Source organism: Chironomus tepperi, unplaced genomic scaffold, assembly GCF_022539635.2.
Source record: "Chironomus tepperi strain 1889 unplaced genomic scaffold, CSIRO-AGI_Ctep_v1 contig_451, whole genome shotgun sequence".
NCBI classification, from domain to species: Eukaryota; Metazoa; Arthropoda; class Insecta; order Diptera; family Chironomidae; genus Chironomus; species Chironomus tepperi.
In genome coordinates, this window is record NW_027226573.1 from 540,465 (window position 1) to 547,385 (window position 6,921).

Below are 6,921 nucleotides of genomic sequence, written 5' to 3' on the forward strand. Positions count from 1 at the left end.
GAACTGTTAAATCTTTTTTTTATAGATTAATAATTATCATGTTTAGGATTAATAAATAATTCAATAGTCAATTTAACACGAGAGAAGAAAAACAAAATATCATTTAAAATGTTATTTATTAATTAATTAATTAAAAATGTTATTATAGGATTTAAAATTTAAAAAAATTGAAAGAAATTGAAGATGCAATTGTAATTTTGTAAGAATATAATGAAATTAATTAATATAATAAAATTAGTGTTATATACATATATGAATATATTTAGGAAATTTATATAAAAAGACAAATAATTTATGCAATATAGTGCCTTTTTCAAAAAATTTAAAGAAAAGGAATTTAACATCAATATAATGTCAGGTGGATGAAAAATGCTTTTATTATTTTTTTTTTTTAATTTTAAGAAATATTTTCAACAGGTCAAAAAAATTTTAAATTTCTAAAAAATTGACCTGAAGCAGATTTAATGAAAATTTTGTTTTAAAACTAAATTTAAAGAAAATTAATAAAAATTTATGACTTTTTGAAATTTTTATTATTTTTAATAATTTTTAGAAATTTTGAAAATGAAAATTGTCAATATTTTCCCAAAATAATTGCATTTTCCATCCATTTGAATATTTTTTTTGCTCAAACTTTACCTAGCAGCACATGAAATTCATTAATTTTAAAATGAAAGTTTGAAATCAATTTGAGTTGACTTTTCCATAAAAAATTCGAGTCGATTTTGAGTTCTGCTTAAAGAACTTTCAATATGAGGACAACGTAAAATGATGAAAATATATAAAATGTTGAGAATATGAAAAATGATGAAATTATGAAAATTATTCATAAAATCTACAAAATAAATAATTTTAATTTATTTAAAAAAGTTAAAAATATTTTGAACATATTGACAGCAAAAAACGATGAAAATAATATGAAATTGTTCTAAATTTATTTTGAAAAATGATATCAATTTCATATTCACCCCAAATTTTCAATTTGATTGAAAAAAAAAAAAATGATTTTGAAATAAATTTTTTAAAAATAAAAATGAGCTTTGAATCAATTTTTATCCAGAAAAATGCAACACAATTGACACGAAATGATGAAAAATAATTCAAATTAAAATAATTTGATTTCAAAAATTGAGTTTAATTTCAATAATTTATATAATTGTCATCATTTGAGCTTGACAAAATGACTTTTGAAAAGGTTCATTGTAGCTTTGTGGTTAAGGGGCACATACGAAAACAGCTTAGATGTAAACCACATAATAGTGTGTAGTCAATGTTGGGTTATGAAATGTTTTGTATGAAATGCAAAGATTTTGGAAGGAATTTTGGAGTTTTTGTCTCAAAAATGAAGAATTTTTAAGAATTTTCTCGAAAAATTAAGAAATTGAAGAATTTTGACCCCATTAGAAAAGACTCTAGAACATGTCAACTAAGATGCATAATATGCCGCTTGTTGACATCGTTTCACCAATTTGGTGTCTGTTCTATGTCAATTATGACTTTACACTGACCTGATGTCGTATTTAAAGCAAGAAACGTATGATCTTTATGCCCAAAAACCCAGCAAATTGAAAGAATTCTCTTATCGATGAGAGTTGACCTCCTTTCCACCAACTACAGAATTACTATAGCTCACAAATCAATTGAAATTCCTCAATTATTATAAACACTAAAATGCAATAAATTCAATGAATTCAATGAATTTCGAATAGCACAGGTTGGCTAATAGATCCAAAATCCTGCACCATACCAGCATGACTCTGGTTCTGCACCAGATTCAATCCAAATTCATGCTATTCGCTTACTAAATCAACGAAACAACAAAACATACGACGTCATCAACATCATTTCTGTGCTGCTCGGCTCAAATCTTCTTCATAATTTTTCTCTTAATTTTTATTATATTTAATATTGAAAGTCATACATAAGAAATTTGATAAGAAACAAGTAAAATTTTCTTCATTTAAAATCAGTATTTATGCTAATGTTATATGAAAATAAGTGGCAAAATAAAATGTAAAAAAATTTATAATTATTAAAATGATTTATTGTTTATTTTATTTTTAAAGAATTTTAATAGCAAATATTTGAATATAAAATCTGCATTTTTTACGATTTCAGAAACTGTTATTTTATTTTATTATCAAAAAAAGCTTTTTAAGTCTCAAATAATGTTAACGGTTTTTTAAAATTTGAATGTTTGTTTACAAAACCTCACAGTAAAAGCTTACATTTGAATTTTAAATAACCGTTATTTTAATTTTGAATTAAAATTTAAGAAACTTTTACCAAAACAAAGTTAAAAACTTATTTTTATTATTGTTTTTGTTTTTATCACTAACTTCGTACATCCTTGGTATAAAAGGCCGACCTTTCAACTTATCGATAATCATTCAGTTCCAATAACTGAAGTTACAACAACTTACAAAGTTAATTAAACCTCAACTCATCAATTCATCATGAATCAACCGATAGGATCGAAGAAGTGCACATTCGTATCGGAATTTGACTGGAAAATCTTGACAGAACGCAGCTTGACCAAAAACTTCATCGTATCTGATAGCGTCCATTTTAAGGAAGCTAATGCTGATTGGCATATGCAATTGTCGCAATTTGTCTGGGGCACCGACAGCATCTTTGTGGTTATTAAGTTCTGCTTTTATAAGTACGGTCACGATACAAATGATAAGTTCCAGTTTGAGATCAAGTTTAAAAGTGAGTATAAGGGGTAGTGGGGTTTTTGTGGGGTTTTGATTTAAGTGACTTTTTGGGGTATTTTGAGTTGAATTTTCAATTTTATGGCAATTCCTATTTTTTATTTTACTTATTTTTTTTGGGGATTAATTTTGCTATTTTTAGACCTGATTAACTTACTAAAATTAAAATTCTCACTTCTACCTGCCTTTATGACTCTTCATAACTACCTGACCTGAATTATTCTAAAATTTCATTTCATTCCATCTACCCACACAGACGGTAACGTTGTGTCCTCACCATTATTCGACATCATCGATACATCATTTGAGTACGAAGTGCAGCAGTTCATTGCAATCCCAGAAGGAGATACGCTTGAAATTACACCAAGGGTTGTATTCCACACAGTTAAAACCATCAAGGGTCTTCCACAAATTGCTCGTGACGGCTTGAATAAAGCCTTGCAAGACATGCAAAATACGATTGTGGTTGATAAGCAATCGGAAGCAGAAAGGCGTGCATTTAAGGCATTGAGAGAAGCAGTTGAATCAATGTCTGTTAAAAAGGTTCAGAAAGTCCAATATGTTGCTGCAGATGATTCATACAGTAAACAAGATGCTTACTATAGAGCCCAAGTTGATCAACTTGTCGATGATGATGAACTGGATGCTGAAGTAGCTCGAATTAATGAAAGTATGGAAGTTAAGGAAGCGTTTAAGAATCTCGATGATGCTTTACAGGACATGATCAATGCTAAGGACCACATTAGCTCAGTCAATGCATTTAAAAATGTCAAGGAAGCATTAGAAAATCCAACAGTAACTGAACAACTGGCTTGTGATGCTGTAAAAGCTAGACAATATGTTGATATTGTTAAAAGTGTTGAAATGAAAGTCATAGAAGCACCAAAGGATGATTTGGACGATTACGATCAATGCAACGATGCTGAACACAATACTGATGATGAGTTTGATCATATGTCACAGGATGACTTGTCCGAATATTCTTTCGACTATTGTACAGATATTGAGAACTATTTTAAGAACCAAAGACTTCAATCTGCTGCAGAACAAGCTGCTGGAAAACTTAGTCCTGACCATGAATATCAAAAAATTATCAATGAAGGTCAAAGCGATGCCGGTGAAGTTATTCCTGCCTGTGATGATCAAAATAAAGCTGAAGAAGCTCAAAACAATGCCAATGAAGTTATTCCTGCCTGTGATGATCAAAATAAAGCTGAAGAAGCTCAAAACAATGCCGATGAAGTTATTCCTGCCTGTGATGATCAAAATAAAGCTGAAGAAGAAAACAATGCCGATGAAGTTATTCCTGCCTGTGATGAAACAATGCCGAAGAAGCTTCAGAAGCTCAAAATAAAGCCGAAGAAGTCCAAAGCTCTGATAATGAAGATCAAAAAGTCTCCGATAGTGATTTTGACAACTGTTCAGATATTGAGAGCAACTTTAGTACCCAAAAAGTTCAAAGTGTTGCCACAGAAGTTCAAAGTATTTCCACAGAAGTTCAAAGCTTTGACGACGAAGTTACATGTACGTACTATGGATTTCTAAGCGATTCCGATTTATTTGACGATGAAGTTTGTACAGACGACTATGAAGATCAAGGCGCTGCCGATGAAGGTGGCTCCGACGACTGTGAAGATCAAAGCGTTGTCGAAGAATTTCAAACTGCTAACTATGAAGTTCAAAGTAATGCCGAAATAGATCAAAGCTTTACCGAAGAAAATAAACGTACGTACGCAGGATATCTAAGTGATTCCGATTTAGATGACGATGAAGCTGGTCCAGACGACTATGATGATCAAAGCGCTGTCGAAGAATTTCAGAGTGCTGACTATGAAGTTCAAAGTGCTGCCGAAGAAGTTCAAAGCGTTGCCAAAGAAGTTCAAGCCGTTATCGAAGAAGCTCAAAGTTCTGACTATGCAGTTCCAAGTACTAGCCATGCAGTTCCAAGTACTAGCCATGCAGTTCCAAGTACTAGCCATGCAGTTCCAAGTACTAGCCATGCAGTTCCAAGTACTAGCAATGCAGCTCCAACCGATATCGAATATCTTAGAAGAAATCTCTATAAATTTCAAAGCGATTATTTTGAAGTTCTAGGTTCTTTCCGTTACAAACCAAGTGTTGAATATGAAGACACAACAGTATTGTCTGATGCTCAATTAGAAAGAATTGCTCAAAGCAATTTAAAGGATGAAATTAAGACCAGGAACAGTATCAGCCAGCTCAAGAAAGTCCAAATCGATGACTACCCAAACAAGCATGTTTATGTCTCTGAAGTCACTAAGCCACGCTGTCAAGATGGAAACTGCCAGGAAAATGAAGGAAGCAACGACAATAAAGTCTTGGAAGTGCCAAACATTGGCAAACGGATGATGCCAAATGCCAACATTGATTTATTGAGTCATATTTCCAAAATATATCTTGATAATATGAAGAAGGTAGCTGATGCATCTGCCTCACTTCTTGTTAATGCTGTACAGGTATGTAATTTAATCAATTTTTATTAGTATTGTTATTTATTGGAGTTCCTTTCTTTTATTTCACAGAGCAATAACAAGCAACTCATTGACAACTGTTCGGATGCATTATTTGCACAGATGAACATGTCTAACTTCAGTCAAATTTGGGAAGTCGGTCATGAGTTGAAGATTCCAAGTTTGAAGGAGAAAGTGATTAATTTTGTGAAGGACTTGCCACAAGGATGGTTTGTTGAAGGAATGCCACCACTCATGTTGGTTGAAATAATGGAAGCTAAAGCAAAAGACTTGAGCATTGCTAAGGAATCAAAGGAATAGTCTGTGAGTTGTTCTTAATAATCTTAAAAATTAAATAAATTAATTAAAAAATTTAAAAAAAAAATTAAAAATTAAAAAATTTTAAAAATTTAAAAATTTAAAAATTTAACAATTTTAAAAATTTAAAAATTTAAAAATTTAAAAATTTAAAAATTTTAAAATTTAAAAATTTGAAATTTCAATTTTAAAAAATTTAAAATTTTAAAAAAATTAAAAATCAAAAAAGTACTAGAAGAAAGTACTGATACAAAAGATATATAAAGTTTAATTAATTTTTAAACCTTAAAAATTTAAATTCAAACTAAAATCGAACTACGCAAAATAAAAACAAAAATTAAAAAAATACAAAAAAAGAAATAAAAAAATTCCATAAAATCCAAAAAAAAATTTAAAAAATTTCAAAAATTTAAAAAAAAATTATAAAATAGAAAAAAACTTTAAAATTTTAGAGAAACAAAAAATTTATAAATTTAAATTAGTTTTTAAACCTTAAAAATTTAAAAACAAACTGAAAGCGAACTATGAAAAATTAAAAAAGAAATTAAAAAATTCAAAAAAAAGAAATTAAAAAATTTGAGAAAATCCAAAAAAAATCAAAAATTTTAAAAACTTTAGATAAATTTAAAAAAACAAATCTTCACAGTGGTAAAATTTGTTCCTTATGAAAAATTCAAAAAATATTAGTTAAAAAAGTTAAAAAAATTTAAAAAGGGTTTTCCTTTCATCAAATATAAAATTTGATAAAAATTAAAAAAACTTGTTAGGATTCAAAACAAAATCCAAAAATTTTAAAAAATTAGAACTAAAAAAAAGAGATTAAAAAATTTAAAAAAATCAAAAAATTTATAAAAGTAGAAAATTAAAGAAAAACTAATCTTCAAAATGTTAAAACTTGTTCCTTATGAAAATTTGTTCCTTATGAAAAATTGTTCCTTATTAAAATTTTGTTCCTTATTAAAAAATTGGTAATATTTAAAAACGTTGAAAAAATTTGAAAATCTAAAAATATGAAAATTAGAAAAATTCATAAAAACTAAAAGAAAAGATTCAAAAAAATTAAAAAAAAATTCAAAATTTTTTAAAAATTCAAAAAACAATTTTAAAAATTCAAAAAAATATTTATGAAATTTAAAAAATTTAAAATATTCATAAAAAAATTTAAAAAATCTCTAAAAATTCTTAAACAATCAAAAATTTTAAAGAATCAAATTAAAATGTAAAATTACAGAAAATTATGTATTGTAATTTGAAAATTAAGTATGATTCCAAAGATTAGCTGAAATTAAGCACGACAAAAGAGCTTCCAATGTGGCATTCCTTACTATTCTATCCTTCAAATGTTCTTCAAAACTGTAAAAAATTGTAAATAAAAAAAAAAAAAAACAAAAAAAAAATTCTTCTTTTTCTTCTTTATT